Source organism: Sinohyriopsis cumingii, unplaced genomic scaffold, assembly GCF_028554795.1.
Source record: "Sinohyriopsis cumingii isolate HCF-2022 unplaced genomic scaffold, ASM2855479v2 utg000029l, whole genome shotgun sequence".
Lineage (NCBI taxonomy): Eukaryota > Metazoa > Mollusca > Bivalvia > Unionida > Unionidae > Sinohyriopsis > Sinohyriopsis cumingii.
In genome coordinates, this window is record NW_028315862.1 from 247,334 (window position 1) to 272,921 (window position 25,588).

Sequence of the window (25,588 nt, forward strand, 5' to 3'; positions counted from 1 at the left end):
CAAATTCTGGAATACGTGTGTGTGTGTGTGCACACGTACACACACACACACACACACACACACACACACACACACACATATATATATATATATATATATATATATATATATATATATATATATATATATATATGCATGCACACACACACACACACACACAGGTTACTCTAAAGTTAATTTGTGCTATGACTCAAAGTTTCTGTCTTTTTAATACAACACAAAATATACCTACAACCCAGATCTCAGGAGATTTCTGACAAGAGAACAATGTATTTTGATTCTGAATCAGCATTTGTCCACATATATGTTTGTGTATACGTGTGTGTATATTTATATACATACACAAGAGTTAAACTTCAAAACTCCAAAAGTTGGACCCACCCCCAATGTCTAAACATTTTTGGGAGATGTAAATGTCTTTTCCTGAGATGTGGGGGGAGAGAGAGAGAGAGAGAGAGGGAGGGCAGGGGAGATAGAAAGAGGAGAGAGAGCATGAGAGAGTATCGTTGTCTGTGTAAAGTACTGAACAAAATTAGGAAAGTTTTTTTTCATACATGTAGAAATGAAGAATTTGCTAAAAAGTATGTTCCTTCCAAAAATAACACCCCATCATACGAATACATTTTCTGCCACATAAATACAATCCACATCCCAAGTAATAGGAGTGAGTGAGTTTTAAAACTTTCTTACCAGACCATTAGAATTATGCATGATACTCCACAACGTTCAAATACTCTGTTTAATTTGTTATGTTCAAAGAAAGCATTCTATGTTGTTTCTTGCATATTTCTTTCACTAATGTGGCTCGAGTTAATGAATCCATTATTTGTGCTGTGGCCAGTTAGCACTCATCTTTAGCAATCACCAAGTTGTTTTTATGAATCTCTGTATACAATGTAAAACTTCAGAGCATGTCATTGAGTGAATCTGACTCTTAGAATATTGCTTTGTCAGTCTCTGTTGGCCAAGAATCAAAAAGTTGCAGGCATACATTTTTTTTTCATGATCCATAAGTGTGTACAAGGTTAAACAGTGGGATCTTAAAAGCTTTAAAGTTGCGATCCCAGTGGCTACATCTTTTTCACCCCACCCCCACCCCCAATGACCCAAAGGCTTTATTCTTACACCACCCATCTGACACATGTTGACACCTGGGTGTGTGATAATAGATATTAGCTTCATACTTTGGGAGTTTTTTTTAAAAAATCATCCCACCCACAATTCTGTCCATCCCTTTAGGGTGTATCTAAATTCTAGAACACTATGCACGCCTACAAACCATTGCCAATCATATCCCAATGTTTGTGGTTTCCATTTTGACCTGTATAGGGAGTTGTGTTACATTACCAACACATAGGAACACTGGCTGGACTACAAAATCTCAGCCATTTCTTTCATAAGCATGATTATTAATGAGAGTAAACAAGTTCTGCTAATAAATGTATTCAAGTCACTGGTTAGACACACAAGGATGTACATGTACACATAATGAACAAGGTCAGCAATTTTTAACCAAAGTAAATAGTAAACAAAACAAGAACTGTACCACTTACTATGATACTGGTGACACAAACAACCTAGTCACAATCTTTCAAACTTTATTCAGAAGACATGAATGAAGACTAAACTGTGGATAACGATGATTTATCTCAAATCTGAAAGGTGATAAAAATATATTGTAATTCATCACTGTCCAGTATATTAAGTTAGAGGACTGACATTAAACCTGAGGGTCAATTACAGGCAGGAAACCCTTTAAAGGGAAAAATTTAATTCATAGAGGGAATATGAAATGTGCAAGAAAATAACTAGAACATATTGCTATCAATTTCTGTCATAATGTATGCAATGAAGTGATTCCCATTACTGAGTTTATTTTATTTTCATATCGTTGTGAAAAACAAGCCTTTCATGAATGCATTTGGCTTCTTTTTCAAGTAAGACGTTAAAGCTTTTATGCAACTTCAAAGTAAGATGGAAAAGCCATTATGGAACCTTTCAATTTGTAGTATGAAGCCACATTAACATTTTTTTTAAACCACTGTTGTTGTTTTGGTTTTAACACCATTATTCAGTGCAAAATTATTGGTGTTCTGTAACAAGCAATCTATACTGTTCTATATCTTCTTCAGTTCAAACTGAATCACAGTTTAAAATAACTGACTGATAAAAGTTGATTTATTAATTGATATTAACTAACAGTACCTGAATCCAATGCTTACATTACTTTCACTAGCTGTTCAAATGTGAGAGCATTTCCTCTTTCAAAAAGTAAATGTTTCAAACTTCGTGTCATGGTAACTTTTTCAAACACCATTACCTACCATTATATGTACTGCACAAAAACTGTCTCTTAAAATCAGAGATGTAAATGATAATGCAGTGCGTATAAATATTATTTTATGTTTTATTTACACTTAAGAGTATGATTACTGATGGAACTGAAATATATAGTATGTTTCTTTATAAATGGTTGGTAACAGAAGTAAATATTAATGAGAAAACCAAGTTTTTGTTTCTATACATACAAACCAGCACAAGTTTATATTATGGTTGAAAAATCTGTCGAAATACACTAGCCAAATCAGGCAGGTACTAAATATTTTTACTTGCTGAGAATAAACACCTACTCAACGAAATAGTACAGAAACATAAAAACTGATGATGTTAATGGCTTATATTAAATTGTGAGAAATGTTTTCCAGAAAATTGTATATGACCCTTCTAACACTAGTTATAAGTTGAACAAACAAACACCAGTCTGCTCTCCCTCTGTTAAGTGTTTATTAAATATGAAGTACAAGTAAAGCTCTTGTATGACTTTGATCACAAGAAGTGGAAAACAAACTTTGGACTTTCATGAACCAAGCTGGAAATATTCTTTACAAAACATCCTTTTTATTAAATAGACATGAAACACTGGTAAACCCTGAAGCAGCACTCACCTCATTATGGAAGTGACTGTAAATTTCACTTAACTGCAAAAACATTTCATCTGCCATTTTGAACTGGTCAGTGAATTTTCAACCCATGCATACATATTGTATTGATGTATGTAGACTTAACAATTTTTCAGTCATATTACTATGATGTCTGCAGTGTGGCAGTTTGTAGTGATGTCTAGCACTGGGGCATCATGCCACAGACATGTAGCATAATGTCCCGCCCAGCCACATTATCCTGACACCAGGCCAACCAGTCCTAACACTAACCTCTGAATGCTGAGCAACTAGCGAGGCAGCTGCAAGTACCATTTTTATAAGTCTTTGATACAACTCTGCCAGGGTTCGAACCCATGACCTCCTGCATCTGAAGCAGACACTCTAACCACTAGAGCAGGTATAGTATTGGAATGTCTGTACCATGACAAATACAGCATTACCACAATGGTGATATGGCATGGCTTCTTTGCTGCTATAAAAATGAACTTTTTTTTCCCAAAATTAAAATTAATTTTCAAGCGCAAGGTGGGTGTCTAATAATTCAGAAAAACCATGCTCTGTACTGTAACAAACTAAGCCACATATTCTGCCAAAGTGTAAAATCGGAAAGAGGTAAATATAAAAAAAGACAAACTTCAATGTACCATGATCCATGACACACACACATGGCTATTTTCTATTTACATCCAGAATGACTCTGCATCAGCAATATTATATTCTTGGATGGTCATGTCTTTAAGGTTACCAATAACCAGCATACAGCACCAATAATTTAGTCCACACCTGCATTATACAGTACAAATAATTTAGTCCACACCTGCATATGATGCAAATAATTTACTCCTCATGAGCACAGAGTGGAATATACTCCTCATACGGATACAGTAGAATATACTCCTCACCAGCATAACATACAAATAATACATTCCTCATGAGCATACAGTGCAAATTTACTCCTCACCGGCATACAGTGGAATATACTCACCAGCATAACGTGCAAATAATTTACTCCTCACCTACCAATCCGATTAAAATCAGATCTCGACTGTCCTACATGATGATCTGACAGCAACTGCTGTGGGGTGATGCTCTAATGACCCATGTTATTACCATAATCACTAATTTTTTCAGCCAATCAAATGAAGTTCTATACCTTCACATTTGGGAGACTGAGCAATGTGGCTGAAAAGCATCAAGAAGTCCCAAACGCAGTGTATCCCCTAGGGGTGCAAGACTGAGAGTAAAAAATCTCCTTGGTACCAGAACTGGGGGTCAGACTGAGTAAAAAACATATGAGGGTAAAGGAAAACACTGCAAACAATTTGATTCACTTTCAAATTTCTGAAAGCTGCATTTCCATTGCCTAATTAAAAGATCACCAGAGCATGACTCCTCTGGTAGCTGTCAGATCTTTATATAGGGCAGCGGAGATCTGATTTTTAATCAGATTGCCTTACCTGCATAAAGTGCAAATAATTTACCCTTCACCAGAATACAGTGCAAATAATTTACTCCACACAAGAATATATAATGGATAACTCAGTTTGAAATCCCTTCAATATTTTTCTTTTCTAAATTGACAAGAACATTTCTGTTTCAGCATAGCCATAAATTACCGAACTTAAATCCATTGGATGAGTCAAGCTATTAATTTGCTTATCCTAACTGCTTTTATGCTCTTTAGTTATCAGGTTTTGACACTTTGATAATTACTGGCTATTATTACTACTGACAACTATCAAGATGACAAATTTAACAGCTGAGAACCTCTGTGTTGTTTTTGCTCCAATCTGTGCAACACTGTTGGGTGCCACAAAGACACAAATGGTATGGTGGCCTTGCTTTGCTTTGCCTGTATACATTACAAAATACAACTGACTGGGTACTGAACCATGATGAGTCAATCATGTAATTCACACATGTAGTTTGGCAGGTGAACAGTTCCTCAGGACTTGTCAAAAAAATCTGTGGAAACCACAAGATAGACAAAACTGGATGTGTTTCAAGCCAACAGAAATTTCAACTATTGTCCAGATTTACCAAAGGTGACCAATTACGTGAATATTAAAACATCCAGAGAAACCACCAAATCACAATTATTTTAAATTATATTCTTCTGCTTTTTTATTGAACGCATAACATGCATGTGATTTGGAAATGAAAATATTATTATTTCAAAATTTGTTTGGTCTTTCTGACTTTAAATGTAATTATCACTCATAACTGTGTTATCTCCCTCTAGATAGGTCATGTATAGGTATATACTGATATATGTCTGGATGATTAATAAAGTATGTGCATTTGAGTGTAACAGAAAGCAATCATATTTGTATTCGCAAATGCCTATGGGCATTAAAGACACTCTACCCATCAATTAGGTACTAATTGCATGCTGCATGTATATTGACTTCAATGGGTTCATATGTATGGGCGTGTGTATTTCCATATGGTGAAAAGAAAGTGGATACTGTTCTATACATACATACATATATAATTTGAGAGTCTTGAGGTAGATATAATGCTCTTATAAGGCCACATTCCAATTATTGTTCTACAGAAGAGGTTGCTTTATACAAGGTGAAACATCTTGTCATTCCTAAAACCTGTTCTATCTGGTGCATTGTTGCTCCTAGCCTGTTTTAGGTGGACACTAAAATCTGCCATCTCTAATGTATGCCCTGCCCTTCATGTGGGATGCTCTGTCGAAGTTAAACATATTGCATATGGTAAGATTAAAACTGTGCATTTTAGCATTATTCAGCCCTTATTTTAATTTTAGTGCAAATATTATCTTAAACATACCTGTGTGGTACATTCAAATGGCCTCTCAAAAAGGGTACCCTAATACGAGTCTGACTTACTTAAAATGCCCTAATCAAGTACCTGCCCAGACTAGCGAGTGCCCATCACATTACTCATTAGTGGTCAATTTTCCATCAAAATGGAACAAGACAAAATGTTGTTTGTCTCGTTTCTTTTAGATGCCATTGTGAACAAATACTGGCCACATTTCCAAGGAAATGGGAGCTCAGTTCATCCCCCAAGAACACACCACAGCAATGATCCTGAGCTGTCTTGAGCAGGTATCAAATCCATGACCTCTGGAATACAACTCAAATGCTCAACCAAATGATCTTTAAACATATCCATCAGCATTAGCATATACATGTACTTAGAGAGAGAGACAGATGTAAATCTATTAAAATGTTCAAAATGTTTATTTTTCCCTAGTTCTATTGTTTTTTTACCAAAAACTCTTCAAGGTAAAATGCTAATTCATTCTAAGAAAAGCTGCGCTAATTATCTCCACATGGCACTTGTTAGGATAATGAGGTAGTACTCTTGTTCCAAGATCTTTGGCATCAACAAAAAAACGATACATAAAAGTGGACGGTATTACAGAAAAGGGGGAAGATATTGCTCTAATGATAAAGTAATGTACACATTTTACTCACGTCAAATAATGCTGCTGACAAAATATAATTTTTGGGACCACTTTTTAGATGGAAAATTACCCATTCCAGAACAATTTTTGTGTCCGTCCAGATTTTAGAATTTCTTCTCTCTGAACTGTACATAGGCAGATGAGCTTTGGAAAAAGTACAGCAAGTTAGAGATTTTAATTAACAAAGGACTGAACATGGAAATCCTGGTGCCAATAAGAACAAAAAAATATATAGAAGTCCAATAGTTACCCATTTGCTCATGCATGGGTGAAATAGATAATTAAAAATATCTTGTATTTGTTTAGGTACCTAGCAAAATGAAAGAATCAGATGTGTTTTGATGCAATCAGAAGTTACCCCTCCCCCCACATGTTTCCTAACTCCATTTGAGTTGAAAATGAAAAATTACTTCCTTATCTCCATTTCAGGTGAAAAAGAAAGATCATGTTTCATACCTCCATTTATGGTGAAAATGAAATGGATCTCTTTGAGGAATACAAGTTGAAGAATATTTTTTTCTATAAACATGGCTGTTAAATAAAGAGACACTATAACATAATTATTCAGAACATTTACTCAGTTTCCCTTTGATGCCATAAAGTCCATCACCCTCAAAAGACTTAGAAGTCCATCACACTCATAAGACTTAAGTCCCACACTCATAAGACTTAAAGTCTCAAACACTTTAAGACTTTAAGTCTGTCACATCCGTAAGATTTAAGTCCCACACTCATAAGACTTAAAATCCAACACAATCATACAATTTAAAGTCCCATGCTTATAAAAGCTAAGTTAAACACATGCAAGACTTAAGATCAACACACTCATAAGACTAGAAGTCCCAGATTTAAAACAATGTATGAAAATTGGACTTTGGGACACTTCCTTTGTTGACAAGTATAATATCAACAGTGCTAGAACTTTATTCATGATGCTCAGTCTTAAAACTGAAGTAAAATCATGATACATTTGGCATGCAAAAGGTTAATTATCACTGTTTAAGACTGACCATTTGTCTGCCCCATAGCCATGTGACAGGCAGCATTGCTACATTGCGTGACAGCGAGGAATTCCAACAGATTACTATAGCAAGCCTATAGTTCCTCGCCACAATACATGTACGTGTCTTCACCATTACACTGGGCCATTCTTACACAGGTAATAGCCTGGAGAATATCTGACCCATTGTCAACCTGGATTTGGATTACCGTATCCCTTATTCTATAGCACATCCAATCATGACACATCGGTGACCTAGACCAGCAGTCACAAAACCCTGCAAATGGAGTGCCCGCTCAAACTCCTGTTTTTCTATTCAATAATGGATACACTTATTATCATAGCATATTCAACATAATACATGCACAGTGCATTACAGCGCAGACTCCCTCTTTTTTTAGTCAAACCACATAAATAAATCCATCAGTAACCACATGTGACTGATTGCAGCATGCCTTGCGGAAGATAAGCAACTGCATAAATATGGATAGAACTACCTTGTAACTGAACCTGGTGCATGTTAATTGTTTCATCAACACTGAACTATGTCTAAACAAACTGAAAAACTAGAATTTAAAGTGTGTCACTTGGCCTCAGTTAAACAGAACAGTGGAGAGCTCCCAACTGAGACATTTGGAACTTACCCTTGTACAATATACATGTAATGATGAGCTTTGACAGCATAAAGTTCACTCAAATGTGAACGTTTCAAACACAAATGCAAACATTATTTGGAAGCAGGTACTAGAAATATGGCAGTTGAAATTTTTCAAGTTCTGGCATGCTGATAACTATAAATGGTCATTACATACAAATTAACCATTTGAGTTTGAGTGTGCTCTTTAGTTGTTTTCTGACTGATTTGCAGTCCACGCCAAAAGATGAGCAGATAAGGGTCTATCTGGTTTTGTTTTATATACATGCTGTCAAGCATGGAGTGCAGACTTAAGGATCTGCAAGTGTAATACTGGTTGGTAAAATCTTGGTCATCACTGACTAAATCTGAATACTGTATATACTCACTTATAGAGTCAAACAGCTAACAACAAAGATCCTGATCTGCCTTAGCATAATATGCCTGCAGATCAGGGTATATGCTGTTTGTTCTAGTGATTACACATAAACTGCAGACCTAGACCTGCCTGTGCATTATATACCAGAAGATCTGGGTCTGTGCAGTCTGCACTTGGTCTCGTCTTATTAGTGAGTAAAAATGGTACACTGTACATGTGTAAATGCAGCATGACTTGACCCAGCTGGGCAGCATCTTGCAAATTGGGAAAAAGTAGGGAAGGGGGCCTGGATACACATTTCATCACTGACTGCCCACTAACCACTTAAATATCTGCCAAGATTATCCATCAGCAACAGTAATCTAAAGGCTGCCAGCTTATGATCTTCAAATAAAAATGGCACTTACCATACATGTTATAGATTATATATCAGATGCAGCTGCAAACTACACAGACCTAGATTTGCCACAGCATAATAAAATGGCAGATCTGTATCCATACAATTTGAATGGATTAACCAGCAAAACAAACGAAACAACCCTGATCTGCTGACAAATTGTACAATGGCAGATCAGGGTCTCTGTTGTTTGCAAGTAGATATGGTAACTGTACCTCCTCATCCAATAAATTATTGGATGTTAGCACGCACAACATTTGGGCTTGTGCGAGATAACATAAAATCGTATTTGCAATGGAGTTTATGATACATCTCCTTTGATAATTCATGCAGAGACTGCAACATAAGAAAGGCCAGATGGTACATTTCCCTGTAAAAAAATGAACAATGGGAATCTACAGTAGGTAGAAAGAGGTCTTAGGAATAGGAGGGTTAAACAGTTTAATTCACATTGGAAATAACTGAACAAAAAGCTTTTCATAATGAAATGGTTTTCTTAACCGTATAAATTTCTTTTTTCAAGTTAATCAATATTTGAAAGACTATTGAAAACATTACTCCAATATATTTCAATATTTCAATACACATTACACATATTGTGCATTACATAACACTGTGTACTACATCATAAAAATTGTGTTATTACATCACTGTTTTTGCATGGGACACATTCCATGTTATTGCTGATTCAATTCATAAAAAAAACGTACAATTCCTTTTCTTTTAAAAATGCATATTTAGATAAACAAGATCAATATTGAATTATCATTTGAATATTGTTGCTGTTATTTGCAAGTAATTGTGAAATTTATGTTCATTAAAAACAAACTAAGCTTGCCATGTCTGAAATATACCTTTAGTCTTGTTCACTGGATCACATTTGTGAAAGAGTAGGATAAACCACCGATTGATGTAAGATACTTTGTGTTATTTAAATCATATCAAAAAATAGGATTTTTGATTGGTCAGATGAATTGAGTCAGAATTAAAAACATTTATTCTAACAATTAGCCTTGATTTGATACAAAATATGTCTTGCGATATAGTGTGCTGTGACAGTTGATTGACACTTTTCATGTTATTGTATAACTAGGCATGTGGCATTTATGATGATTACAATGAAAAGGAATTAAAAGAATTTTTTCCAGGTTGCCACCAATAAGCACTATTGGTACAGTGTAGAACCTAGATTGAAAGACCACGCCTTCTGCCAAAAAATTATTGGTCTCTCATTACAGGTGGTCTCCCATAACAGGTCACAACGCTATAAAATGAACAGATTCTCTTAGAATCTGGCTTCTCAAGACAGGTCAGCTCTCATAGCAGTGGTCATTAAGGATAGATTTTCCTGTATTAACCTTTTAATTAATCATTATTTCATATGGTGGGGGTGGATGGGTAATACACACACACACACACACACACACACTATACTGATGCTTTCTGGGAAGAAAAAAAAATATGTTAAAAAATATTACCATTTATTAATAATCTTTTAAACAATTTCCTTTTGATGAGATGCTAAATTTAACACAATGACATTAATCTAATTAAAAAACACGTGTTTTACAGTAATTTATGAATAATGATTATGACGAATGTACTATTTCATCTTAAATGTATTTCACCAGCTTGTGCATTATTATTACTTCTGCAACAATGTGATATGATTTTTGTCTACTTGAAAATCCTTTCCTTCCTGAGAAAGACCCTTTACAAAATGTGGAGCTGACCATTCCAGATTTGCTGTTGCTTCTGTTATAGAATCCTCCAGTTATTAATCACATTTTCCCTTCTCTACAATTTATTTGATAAAATATATTTTATTTGCTAAAAAATTCACTTACCAGCAATTTTTGTATAATTGTTTGTTGTTAATTACCAGACTTAAGGCCTCAAAGAAATGACATTAACTTAGCATAAATTGTAGACTTACCCTCAGAGTGGACTAGCTTGCAAAATGTTAGTGGGTGAGAATAAAGATTAAATTTGCTACTTCTTTCTTTTCTAAAATTCTAAATATGGCCTAAATTACATGCATGTTGTTTCTAACATCTCATTTGTGCTGCCACACCTCACACTGTGTGAAAGACTGATGTTGAAAAACAAACTGGCAGATCCCTGGGCAATCCTTCAATTGTATGATTTTTAAAAGTCCAAAGATTACAAGATAGGCTTTACACATGTACTATCTCATGATCTAAGGCTGTAGGGTGTTTTTAAATAATTACTAAATGCTAACTAAAGAATAATTGTAAAAGATAATTACGGGCAGCCTATGAGAAATATCCAACATGCAGTTTGTAACTGGTCATTTCAGCTTGTCATCTCGACATGACCAGCAAAATCTGACATTTTGGAAGCTCTAGTATCTCGTCAACTGGTCAAACCCAAGACAGTACATCCTTATGGATCAATTCATCTCTGGCTCCAACTAAAAGCATGGAAAAATAAATGTTTTCATTTCCAAAGGGGTTTCCTAAGCTTATTATTTTTTGGAGAGCAATGGACTCTATTTATGTGATCCAAGAGAAATCCTGCTCAACACACTGAGTAATATATATATATTACCACTATGTACCTCAGACATCTTTCCATACTGACTGGACTTTCAAAGTAAAGACTTTTGATATCTGCACAGCGAAAATATGAAAATAAATGCCACAAACAAAATCCAAATTGTTATATATGCACAGTGGTTGTTTTATTTTCTATAAATGTCATCTACTTGGCTATGGACAACTAGGGCTATTAACAATGTATATAAAATATTCTCACTTATGAGACCAACCGCAAACTGCAGAAACACAGATCTGCCATCACATAATAAGCTGGCAAATCTGGGTCTGCGCAGTTTGTTAGGAGCAATCAGTTGAAACAAACAACACTGTTCCTGATCTGCATATGCATTAACCTAATGCAGATCTGGCTCTTTCTTGTTTGCCGTTTGACTAAACATACAAGCGAGTATATACGGCATACCAGCACTTTTAATTTTTTGTCTTTTAGTGCAATTTTGACAATCACTAACTTTTTTTAAGAATTAATATGAAGTACTAGCTTTACAAGCAAGCACAATGCTGTTTGGAACTTCTTCTTCTTGTTATTTTTGTGGGGTTTAATGCCATTTTTCAGTACATGATAGGCTATACATGGTGGCCTGTATTAGTGGCGAAGGAAGAACCTGGGAAAACCCCAGAAAGAACAACTGACCCACAAGAAGCTACTGGCAAGCTTTCTCACATACCCACATTGGCTGAATCCAAGACTCAAACCCACACAGACAGAGGTGAGATGGCAGTGATCCGTAACAGACAGCGCTTTAGACAACTCGTCCATTCTGGGCCCCCAGGGGGATGTGGATGGATCAGAGTAGATTATGTACATAGAAATATATCTGACTTTTAAAAATATGAGTTTATTCAAAGCATGTTGGTCCCAAGGGTAAATTATGCTTTGTCCATTCATCCAGTAACTAAAACAAATAATAGCTTCTACTTTATGGGCCATTATAATGTTGATAAATACTGGAATTTTCCAAAACAAGATTCTGGACTAATGTTTATCCACTAAATTGCCATCTTTTATATATCTAGTTCACTCCAGAGTGCATTTCATGTTATTACCAGTCTATAATTTAGAATAGGACAGAGGTATTTCCAGGTATTTTCATATCCTGATGATGCAGTACATTTAATACCCCAATACCTTTTCTTTTTATAACCTCCCACTGAAAGTTTATCACATGAAAGGGTGACTTTGAGGAATTTCATCCACAAAATTATGGATGTCAAATATTAATGAAATACCATGATAATTCCTCAATGTCATTCCTCAAACTCCTGAATGGTTGGTATCACTGGCAAAGTTGAAAAAGTTAATATCTTCAGCAGATGCTTTAACATTGATCAGTGTAGAATTAATTTACAACTAATTTAGCTGAATGTGTAGCATCATCCACTTTGGCACATGCCAGAGGAAACACTGACAGAGAATTGTCAAGAGAAAAGGCAGATGTAAACACTGAAGATATGGAAGTTGCCATGATAAGCAGAAAGAGTGGATACAGATAATGAACTTATCTTATATTACACACCAGTTAATGAATATTTCATATACCTTATTATACACCAGACAATAAACATTTCATGTATCATATTGTAGACCAGAAAATAAACACTTTATGTACCATATCATACACCAGACAATGAATATTTCATGTACCTTACTGTAGAACAGACAATACACATTCCATGTACCATATTGTAGACCAGACAATAAACACTATGTACAATATTGTAGACCAGACATCGAACATTTCATGTTCCTTATTGTAGACCAGACAACAAACATTTCATGTACCATACTGTACACCAGACAACAAATATTTCATGTCCCCTATTATACACCAGATAATGGCAAAGCATGCATCATTTCCGCAAGCCATAATTCTGTTAATTAAAATATTGCCTATATGAAATATACTATTCTAATGGCCTAAGTGTCTAGAGAGACTATTCTAGTGGCCTAAGTGGCTAGAGAGACTATTATAATGACCCAAGTGTCTAGAGAGACTATTCTAGTGGCCTAAGTGGCTAGAGAGAATATTCTAATGGCTTAAGTGGTGAGACTATTCTAGTGGCCTAAGTTGTTAGTGAGACTATTCTAATGGCCTAAGTGGCTAGAGAGACTATTTTAGTGGCTTAAATGGCTACAGAGACTATTCTAGTGGCCTAAGTGGCTAAAGAGACTATTCTAGTGGCCTAAAAGGCTAGAGAGACTATTCTAGTGGCCTAAGTGGTTAGTGAGACTATTCTAATGACCTAAGTGGCTAGAGAGACTATTCTAATGGCCTAAGTGGCTAGAGAGACTATTATAATGGCCTAAGTGGTTAGTGATACTATTCTAGTGTCCTAAGTGGTTAGTGAGACTATTCTAATGGCCTAAGTGACTAGAGAGACTATTCTAGTGGTCTAAGTGGTTAGTGAGACTATTCTAGTGGTCTAAGTGGCTAGAGAGATTATTCTAGTGGTCTAAGTGGCTAGAGAGACTATTCTAGTGGCCTAAGTGGTTAGTGAGACTATTCAAATGGCCTAAATGGCTAGAGAGACTATTCTAGTGGTCTAAGTGGCTAGAGAGACTATTCTAGTGGCCTAAGTGGTTAGTGAAACTATTCAAATGGCCTAAGTGGCTAGAGAGACTATTCTAGTGGCCTAAGTGGCTAGAGAGACTATTCTAGTGGCCTAAGTGGTTAGAGAGACTATTAAAGTGGCCTAAGTGGCTAGAGAGACTATCATAGTGGCCTATGTAGCTAGAGAGACTATTCTAGTGGCCTAAGTGGCTAGAGAGACAATTATAATGGCCTAAGTGGCTAGAGAGACTTTTCTAGTGGCCCAAGTGCTTAGTGAGACTATTATAATGACCTAAGTGGTCAGTGAGACTATTCTAGTGACCTAAGTTGCTAGAGAGACTATTCTAGTGGCCTAAGTGGTTAGTGAGACTAATCTAATGGCCTAAGTGGCTAGAGAGACTATTCTACCCGGCTGTAGAATGTCCATCATATTCCATGAAAAACGATGGAAAATGCTGGAAAATTCTAGCATGGAAAACGCTGGAGTATTTGGACTAATATTCCAGCCTCTGTCCAGGGTAGGCTGGAAAACCCTGAACAATTCTTGCATGGAAAACGCTGGACAATTCTAGCATGGAAAACGCTGGAGTATTTGGACTATTATTCCAGGCTATGCTGGAAAACCCTGGACAATTCTAGCATGGAAAACGCTGGAAAATTCTAGCATGGAAAACGCTGGAGTATTTGGACTAATATTCCAGCCTATGTCCAGGGTAGGCTGGAAAACCCTGGACAATCCTAGCATGGAAAACGCTGGAAAATTCTAGCATGGAAAACGCTGGAGTATTTGGACTAATATTCCAGCCTATGTCCAGGGTAGGCTGGAAAACCCTGGACAATTCTAGCATGGAAAACGCTGGAAAATTCTAGCATGGAAAACGCTGGAGTATTTGGACTAATATTCCAGCCTCTGTCCAGGGTAGGCTGGAAAACCCTGGACAATTCTTGCATGGAAAACGCTGGAAAATTTTAGCATGGAAAACGCTGGAGTATTTGGACTAATATTCCAGCCTATGTCCAGGGTAGGCTGGAAAACCCTGGACAATTCTAGCATGGAAAACGATGGAAAACCCTGGACAATTCTAGCATGGAAAAAGCTGGAGCATTTGGACTAATATTCCAGTCTTTATCCAGGGTAGGCTGGAAAACACTGGACAACACTAAAATTTAGCTGAAAATTGTTGAAATATTTTATGAAAACGAGATTTTTAACAGTGATGCAACTTTTATTTGATGATAATTTCAAGAAGAACATGATCCAAATTACCCCAACCAACTCCTTGTATTGACTGTGATGTTTAGTAACTTTTAAACAAGGAAACAAAATTAAAAACTATACTTGTCACTGGTAGCTTAATAGTATTCAGTAGACAACATGGCTTAAGTTGTCATAAATATCGCTACACTTCTACTGGTGTGTCATAAAATCCAGATTACTGGCTCCTTAACATCATCCGAGTTTCTAAAAATATGTTCTCTTACTCTAGTTATAGTCTGAATTTATTCTGAAGCAATCTTAACAACAAAATAACAAAAATTCACGTTAATTTCTATCTCAATTTTAATTAAAAAAATTTAAAATATTTTTTTTTTTACACGTGTTGTTTCATAGTTCATTCACCACATTTCTTATTTTTCTGTTGTCACCACTGGAGTCTGTGGAAGTGATGGTACTCTTGATGGTTTAACCAAATCGCAAAGCTTCTGTCTCACCATCACCTCCCCAATGTTGTACTTCTCCTTCATGATTTCTGAAATACAAATCATTGTATATTAATGAATAGAATCAAGCAAGATTTCAAATTTATTTCAATCCCATATATATATATATAGAGAGAGAGAGAGAGGGGAGTGAGAGAATGAGAGTTATGCCTGAAACATTTCATGCAATTACAGTACTTTTACAATCCCTGAGGTTGGTAATTGTAATGAGGCACTTGGCTTGATGACTAACTTGATAGGCTTAAAAACCTGTGGTTTCCATCACAAATTAAACTGGCTACCTAACTGCTCCTGTGGCCTAAGTCTAAGTGGTTAGAGCGCCTGCTACGGGTGTGAGAGGTCACAGGTTTGAACCCTTAACCAAGTCATACCAAAGACTTATTAAAAGAATGGTACTATTAGTTGCCTTGCCTGGTGCTCAGCATTAACCCTTTACCTCATGCAAGCGTCTTTTGATGCCTCTACTCCATTCACATGGAAGTGCCTTTTGACGCCTGCTGTAAACATCAGCCATTTTAAGCCGGTTGTCATAGTGCCACCTTCGGGGAAAACCCCCATTTAGATACTACATTCATTTCTGTGAATGACAATTACATCAGATCACGTGGTCACTGTTTATGCCCTGGTCGATATCTGCTATTTAAAGTAACTGGGTCATAATCTCCACTCTCCAAAATGGAGGTCGCGGATTTCATTCAGTACTTACGAAGTTTTCACGATTAGAATCAGAACTACGAAAGATTCAATAACTTAGGTAAAGGCTCTGATATTGATGCAGGCAGCAATTAGTTTTCATAAATTACATGTATCAAATTCAGATGATTTAGTGATGTAGATGCAGACGACAAATTGTAAATTTCAAGTATGAGAAATGGCAGCTATGATTGGTCACGCAGCCTCACTGACATGACGGTAAATGAGTCCTCTCAAGATTTTAAAGCACGTAAAAAATTCTTCAGTGAAAAATAATTACGCAGCTATAACAATCAGACTTTTAATCTTAAATTTTTCCACACATAATAGATGTGAACCAAAAATGTAAAATGGTTACAATTGCTGTTTAACATAAAATACACTACATTGCTTAACAGTTAACAGGCAGGCCTATGCGTATGGAGTCGAATAGGTAACAGGTGCTCTATTTATAGCATGCTGCACTTTGTAATTATGCTCTATAAGGTAAACGGTTAAGAGGTTAGTGTTAGGACTGGTCAACCTGGTGTCAAGATAATGTGAATGGGTGGGAGACATTATGCTACATGTCTGTGGCATGATATCTCAGTGCTAGACATCACTATAAATTGCCACACTGCAGACATCGTAGCGATGTGACTAAACATTTGTTAAAGCTATGTTACTAAACATCTGAATCACGCACACACAAACTGGCTACCATATACATGCAGTTGTGATTATACCATTTAAACTGAAAGTAGATTTACATTGTCCATTTGAATATTGCCTGTCTACACTATTATGTTTCAAGTAGTAGTTGTGTATACGTTTAGATTTCATAATAATGTTCCAGCCTTAGTTCATAAAAAAATTTTGTTACAATTTGGCATATATTTTGTCATAGGTTAACAAAGTTTAAAACGCATGGTTAATAATTTAAAATATACCATAAATTATTTGAATTCTGGACTGGTCTTGGAGAGGTGGCCTTGTGTGTACTTATTATTGGCTCTTGCCCCAGTTAGTGTCTTGCCAATATATTCACCAGAGCTGTACAGCATTCTGAATATTTATTTATCAGCTTTGTTAAAATCCAAAATTTGACATATTTCTGCCTCATGCTGGGTGTGAAAAAAAATTTAATCCAAATTTTCACCATGATGATTCATATGCACTAAGTTTCTGATATATTTACTTATCTACATACACAACTCCAGGTTACAGCTAATGTTCTAGACATTTGAATTTGAAACAAATGTGGTATTACCTCTCGCTTGCTTAATTCAAATTAAAAGATCGAAGAATTTCAATGAAGCTGTCGCCATCAAGTTGTTTACATAACTGTGCCTTGCCACTTTTTTTCTGAAATTAAAGGACACAAACTAAACAAGTATTTTTGGTGAGGAAAATTGATAATCATTTCCAACAGTTTACAACTGTACATTCTTATTAATTATACAATAAGTTACTATTAAATATTACTGAAATGACTGAATAGAAATTGGATAGACAGAAACAAGCCATAATCTGAACTGAAGATTAATTGGAAAAGAGATCTACTGGAATATTTCTGAGTCGCAGTCTAAAATTAATTAAAACAAATATAACTTATTGCTACAAATAGCACACTGTCTGGAAAATAATAACGAAAATGTAAAAAATACAAATACCAGTCAGATCATTGATAATATCAAGGGTGAATAAAATTTAAAGTGAAATTTACAATTTGGAAATGTATATTCGCAAGGCCGGCACGTACTAACTTTTTTGAAAGACAGACACGAGATAACTGGTCATTGTGCATTAGGATAAGTAAAAAATGTTGCCAATTATGTAAACAAAGCTCAAAACATAACACATACCTTTCAATATCCTTACTATTTTGACGTCTAATTTATGTCTTCAAACAGCATAAAAAAAAATTGTTCCATAGGATATATTTCGTAATAGCTTTCCGTAAATTTACGTCACGCGAAGTCTTTCGCAGCTAAGGTATTTGGCGGCCGTGCAAATAATTTTGCTACAATTGGACTGAGTAATGACTTACCTGCTATTTTCGCAATAATACACTCATGGTATCCCTTGAATCCACGACGAACCGCCATCACTTTCTCTCCCGTGCGATATTCCTTCATTTCTTTTCGTGGCGAGTGTACATCAGCCATACAGATTATGCCTCCCTGAATGGGATGATCATTAACCCATATAACCAGGGATATTTCTGGTTCAGTGGTCATCTTAAAATCCTGGGATATTTTATATTTTACAATTTCAATGACACTCCAATCGAAAATTGCGCCCAAATTCTAGACTGGTTATCCAAAGCGTTTTACGGTGCCGAATTTGGAACCAAAATTTACAGAAACGTTTTTTTTTTTTTTTTCTTTTTACAGAAAATTTGGTTCTAACGCATGAAATCAAAATATGTCGGCTTTTTCAATGTAGTAATTGGTTAAAAAAAATAAGTTCATAATTTTATATCCCTTCATAGTCAGCTTCATCAGCCATCATCATACGGAACAACCTCGGCTATTTCTGCGTGACAAAAACGTGACTCCGATACGTAAAGGCGAATACTTGACAGAAAAATCAGACATTTTGTTCTCTTTTGATTTATGATTTATCTAAAGAGTTAATATCTATACATCGGATACCAACGCCGTGATTTGGATATGTTGGGGAATGATTGGTTTACAGTAAAGTGGTTTTAGAAGACAAAGTTTACGACCAAGAGGCAATATCGTGTCGAGGTGTGGAACACAAATGGAAATACAACACAAACTGGACACCCAAACATTATAGGTGAGTATGAAATAAACGGAGTCTCGGCTTTATCTCGTTTGCCCAAGTATAAACTGACTATATGATTAACCGCCCAACACTATATATGTATGACTGGTAATTAAATTGTAAGCAAGTATTACAATAAATGTGAAAAGATATACAAGGTCAAAAACAAGTTTCCTTTTGCACCAGTTTTAAAATTAGAGTAGGTATTTTTGTTTTTCAATATATATGTATATATAACTTTCAAAGCAACCTAATTTGTGGAATTTTATTTTAACAGCCATAACCTTGTAATTGTCAGTCTTGGAAATGTTCAAAAAGGTCTTTAGGTTACTGCTAAATTTTCAGACTGCTACATATATAAGTAAAATCATAACTTAAGTAACTTAAGTCCTGGAAAAAGAAATTTTGAAAAATTTCACATTAATCTTAGCAAGATTAAAATGTACACAAGTTTTACCATGAAGATGATTTTTGAACGATATGTTGATGTTTTAATCAGTCTGACTGTACAGTCTGTAAACGTTTTAATGCTGTTTGTGTATTACAGGTACTGGTGTTCAGGACAAAATATATAAGCAGTTTGAAGTTAATTCCACAAAGTCCATTCCTAAAAGCACCATGTACTGGAGGAAGAGAAAACAATGGTAATTCCAGGAGTAATAGAGAGTTTTTTTACATTTTAAATAATGTCTGCAGCTGTCTCCCACAGCAATGTTTATTTGTGTGAAGATAAGCATTATTCTTTATACATTTGTTCTTACCTAGTACATTCACAGCTTAACATGGCTCATATCTTAAACACAGTTTCATTACCATATCAATAATTTAAGGAATAAACAAATTTCACTATACAATACTAAATGGAATTTTCAGAGTTCAACAAATTCTGAGTATATGGTGAAATCATTCAGTATTTACAGACAGAATATTCAATGTGCGTGTTTGAACAGAACATTCACTCTGTATGGGTTATCCAACACACCATACACAATATATGCACAATGTACACCATATTTAACCAAATCAGCCAATTACAGAAATTCCAGGAAATATCTGATCAGTATTGATTCTTGCAGAACAAGATTAATAATTTATTGTTATGCATTGTCGTACTTCAGTTTTTAATCATTTAAAATGTTAAATATAATTTTTACTTTCATTTTTCTTATAATGCCCTAAAACGTTATGAAACTTGAGTTGTTTTTCTGAAAACATCACATACATTTATGAAGTGTATGTTGTATCACATGTACTTTGTATGATTGAGTATATTATTGTGTATCAATTACTTGTCATTAACATGCATTCATTGTGTATCATGTTTGCATTACCTATGTTTAAATGATGCATGCATTAACATTGGATTTGTCAAACTAAACTACTGTAACAGTGTAATATTAACTGTACATATTCAATTCCCACAACAAAACAATAATGTTTGAATGTTAAGATTTTAATATGAATTATACATGTTCACTAAAATTTGTATTTCTCATTACAGTGTTGTTGATCTAGGTGAATCCAGTTCTGTTGGTCTTGGATATTATGAAATTGGTGACTGTACGTAATACTAATCTTCAAATATAATGAGAATATCAACAGATGAACCAACTAGATATGGTGACAGTGACATGAGTTTTTATCTGACTCAGAAGAAAGTATAGAGTTTTAATCAAGTTCAGACGATGAACAGTATCATCAGGTGAATGAAGCAACTCAGTCTTACCCATCCCATGTCACAGATCCCCCACTTTATGTCATAGCCCCATAACAAGATATATATTGTAGTGAAATCACAAAGTCTGAACATGTTATTGTCCTTGGGGCTTTGCCAACAAGACATAATTTGTCAGATGCTAAATATGTGACTTTTTGGACTTAATTCAGTTGCATCTTCCTTCAGCAAACACAGGATTGACAATTGTCAAAGATTTGAAGGAAAAATGTGAATTCAGTAAGGAGTATCTCAAATAGAATTTTTATTGTGAGATCTGCAAAAAATTGTACTCCGATAAAGAAGAAATGTGTGAAACTGGGGGCTGTCCAGGTGTACATAACTAATAATTATGAGCAAACATCTCCTTGGAATGAAGTTGGCTCTGACAAGAAAGAAGACTTCCTTTCATCATCAAAAATAGGATCAAGTGTCTTTGAGAACCTATTATTGTTGTTGAAATTGGAAATGCCATTTATGGTACTGTTCTCCCCAATCATCATGAAAAGGACTAAAATGGCTCTCACCATTGCACAGCAGAATTTCATACTTATACACTGTAGTGTCAAGCTCAAGTGGTGAACAGATTTGGACATATTTATGATTTTATATGCACCAGATATTTTCTGGTCAGGATTTAACTAATTTTTCAGGATATCTCTTCATACATGTATAGTTTGTGTTACACCAACATTTTTGTATAGTGATGTTCTTTTGATAATGAACATTTATTTACATATGTGGTACATACAATAAATGATGTACTACTTCAGCACTTGTAGTTTGTTTTTTTAAAGCAGGGGTCAGGTGTGTGTGTGTGTGTATGGTTTAGTTTGTTTATTTGACTTGTGTCCTCTATTTCTCAGTGTATATTTATTATAGGTTTGAAATAATAGTTCAGTTTCAAGTTCAAAAATCTGTGTTACAGCGCAGTTTAGTCATGATTGCTCTTTCTTTAGGTAATTCAAAATAATTCTTTGTACCAATCTTGAAAATTGACTAAGTTCTTTTGCAGGGTTTTCCATGCTGAAATTTATCCCAAAAATTCTAAGTCCAAACTGTCCATCCTTTTCCAGGGTTTTCCATGCTGAAATTTATCCAAAAATTTCTAAGTCTAAACTGTCCATGCTTTTCCAGGGTTTTCCATGCTGAAAAAAATTCAGAGTCCAAAATGTCCATCATTTTCCAGGGTTTTCCATGCTGAAAAAAATCAAAGTCCAAAATGTCCATCGTTTTCCAGGGTTTTCCATGCTGAAAAATTTCAAAGTCCAAAATGTCCAGCATTTTCCAGGCATGTCCAGCATTTTCCATGCACAATGTCCAGGGTTTCCATGCTAAATTCTGCAGAATATTTCATTTTTCCATCGTTTTCCAGGGTTTTCCATGTTTTTCCATCGTATTCCATCCTTTTCCAGAGTATACGATGGAAAAAGTACAGCCGGGTAGTGGCCTAAGTGGCTAGAGAGACTATTCTAGTGGTCCAAGTGGCTAGAGAGACTATTCTAGTGGTCTAAGTGGCTAGAGAGACTATTCTAGTGGCCTAAGTGGCTAGAGAGACTATTCTAATGGCCTAAGTGGATAGAGAGACTATTCTAATGGCCTAATTGGTTAGTGAGACTATTCTAGTGGCCTAAGTGGCTAGAGAGACTATTGTAGTGGCCTAAGTGGTTAGTGAGACTATTCTAATGCCCTAAGTGGTTAGAGCTCCTGCCTTGGATGCAGGTCACAAACTGGAACCCTGAACAAGCAATACCAAACACTTGTGTAAATGGTACTAGCAGCTGCTTCACTAGGTGATCAACATTAAGTAGTGTTAGGACTAGTCACCTGGTGTCAGGATGATGTGATTGGGTGGAACATGATGCTACACATCTGTTGCATCACTATAAACTGCCACAATGCAGACATCATTGTGTATGATTAAAATTGTGAAAGTCACATTAAAAACCAAATAACACGCATATAAAAAAATATGCATACATGTAGATGCTTTTGTGGAATGTTTTTTGAAAAGAAGTCTAATAGTTGTTCTCTTTTTAGTAAAGGCTGCAAAATATCAACATGGATTAGTGCAAGTGTGTACAAACTTAAAAGGTCTTCAAGACCAAATGCTTTGTTAAATATGATCATACTAAGTTGAACAGTTATTTTATGTAAAGCAGCCATAATTAAAGGCAGGTCGGCGTCATTATGTTGTTGTTGTTGTTGTTATAGGGTTTAACGCCATTTTTCAGCACAAGATAGGCTATACAAGGCGGCCAGTATTAATGGTGGAGAAAGAACCCGGGAAAACCCCGGAAAGAACCACCAACCCACGAGAAGCTACCGGCAAGCTTTCTTACATATCCACATTGGCCAAGCCTGAGACTTGAACCAACACAGCCGGAGGTGAGATGGCAGTGATCCATGACAGAGAGCGCTTTAAACCACTTGGCCACTCAGGGCCCCTGGCATCATTATGTACAATCCTGAAAGGAATTCATGCCAGCATGCTCTCTGAGAAGTATAGCTGAAGTTAGTTTGGTTATTATTTTATTGACAAAACTGAAAATAAAATGTGTTGTTTTTATGTCAATTCTGCATGTGTGTGCAAGTATATGTATGCATGCATATTTCATCCCAAAACTCAAAGAACGAGATGCTGAGGCTTCGTATCATCTTTCTTTGGACATTTTCACCATGTCACTAAGCAGGCATATAAAGTATTCTAGGAACATAAACCCTTTGTTTTTCTAAATGACTCCATTTTTCAGACTGGTAGGTGTCCCAATGCATCCCACTTATTTCAATTCCACAATGAATACTGAGTATATCTAACTGTAATCTCCCCACCTTCTGATCATGTACACTGTACCAATTTTACAACAGTCTGATAAGAATAAAGGTAAACAAAGGTTATTGCATAATTAATCTTGCTTATAATCAAACTCATCCAAGATCTTTATGATATACACTGTAAACCTACCATATTTATTCTAATAGAAGCCCCCACCCCCAAACTCCTATCCTATCGAGGCTTATAGATTTGTATGGCGTGGCCAAATAATTAAAAGAGTACATGAGCATGATTTTCCTTATCAGCCAAGAGCTTGGTGATCTACCTGGCTATTTTCATTTTACAATGAGCGAATTAACAAACAAAAAACTTATCGCTATTGGGAAGGTCCCCCACACACACACTTACTCTGGCAACTCACCCTCCAATTTTAAATCTAATGGAAAGATCTGCATGAGTAATCAAACGACAAAATTTAATTTACAAACGTAATCAGTCAAAGAAGGATAACAGTATACAATGCCCACCCCCCTTTTGGAAATTGCACTGTTCATGGGGTATCTATCAGAATAATTATGGTATATACTTACCAAATGAGAAATACTTGGATAGAAATACATCCTCAACATGGGTAGAAAGATACACCAACCAGATGCATGATCACCTCATTAATATGTACAAATCTCGCTTAAACAGAACTGTCGAAAACCCTGACCATAGTGGTGTGGTATTGACCTGGTTTCTGAGCAAAATCTGACCAAATTTCTGTCTCCTGCACGGTAGCTGGCCCAGCCAGTCAAATACAAGATGTTAAGATCTTTCTCATTGTACATCTTGATGAATAAAATGAATATTCAATAAGTCTGGTCAAAATCTGATCAGAATAATCTCCCTTCCTTGAAACTATTTTTCCCATGATAAAACCATGGGTCCATACCAATAAATCTGGAAAGAAAAGTAGGGGTTAAGCTTATGAACAAAGAAATTTTTACAGGGCTGAGCAAATTTTTTTTTAACCACTGGTCCAAGGACAAGTGGTTTCAGAAAATTCACTCGTCCCACCTTTCTCTTCACTAGTCCCACCTTACTCTTCACTAGTCCCACCTTACTTTTCATTGGTCCCAAAATGGTAAATACTTGCTGAGATTGGATGAGACGTATGTACTTAATCCATAGAAAATAACAATATACAACATAATTATTTCTTAAAAGAATTTAATTTTTCAAAAACATTGGTTGTTGTACATTTGGCTTCTCAGGTTCATGTATATGTTTTAGCTGATGGATTTGAAAAGATATCCATGTATATGTCTGCCACATGCACCAGCACTAAGCCATCAGTTGATAGCTGTGTCTGGGTTCAAGTCCTCAAGGTCTGGTCCATTTGCAGAAATGTTCATTAGCATTTGTAAACTCTTTTGGTTCAAGGAATTCCTTAAAGAAATCTTATTAAGTTCATTGAACTAAATCCTCGTTCACACTCAGAAATAGCTACCACACACTCGGTATCCGTCTTACGTTTTATCCTTCCAATTTCAAACAAATTTACTATTACCTTCCTTGCGAAAATAATTTAGCAAACTCATTTTATCCAGAGAGTAACTATCAGCTTGCTTGACAACTACTTCTATAAAGTGATCATAACATCAAATTTTATCTTTTAAATACGAACTGAAACAGCTCATTAATTAGCATAATTGTTTTGCTTCAAACACAATATCGCACGTGGAAGTTAATCATCTGTATAATCCATTATAAATTAAAGAATCATTACTGTCATTTAATCAGTTCATAAAGTAAACAAACACCGATGTCAGTAAAGTACCTTTCATTAATTTAATTCCACTGACTCGCTGGATTAAAATCATAAGTGAGCCGCTCGTTATGATCTAGATTGAGTAAACTCATTGCATCAAAACCGCTTACAATACTGCTAATTGATCATACTGGCTTTCTTTTGTTTGACGTGTTTTGATTTGCCGA

The 25,588-nt window shown here is 35.5% G+C and overlaps 1 protein-coding gene and 2 long non-coding RNA genes across 4 annotated transcripts in view; 1 reads left to right on the forward strand and 2 right to left on the reverse strand.

Moving 5' to 3' along the window:
• LOC149775022 (uncharacterized) overlaps window positions 1-25,588 on the reverse strand; it is a 325,791-nt gene that overhangs the window by 125,206 nt on the left and 174,997 nt on the right. The gene's annotated exons all lie outside the window — the stretch shown is intronic.
• Window positions 15,456-18,743, reverse strand: LOC149775023 (uncharacterized). Its single transcript, XR_016416634.1, has 3 exons — window positions 18,373-18,743; window positions 17,593-17,687; window positions 15,456-15,679 (listed from the first exon to the last, which is right to left on the reverse strand). It is a non-coding gene; the product is annotated as an uncharacterized LOC149775023 (long non-coding RNA).
• Window positions 18,869-21,601, forward strand: LOC149775024 (uncharacterized). Its single transcript, XR_016416635.1, has 3 exons — window positions 18,869-19,127; window positions 19,663-19,759; window positions 20,617-21,601. It is a non-coding gene; the product is annotated as an uncharacterized LOC149775024 (long non-coding RNA).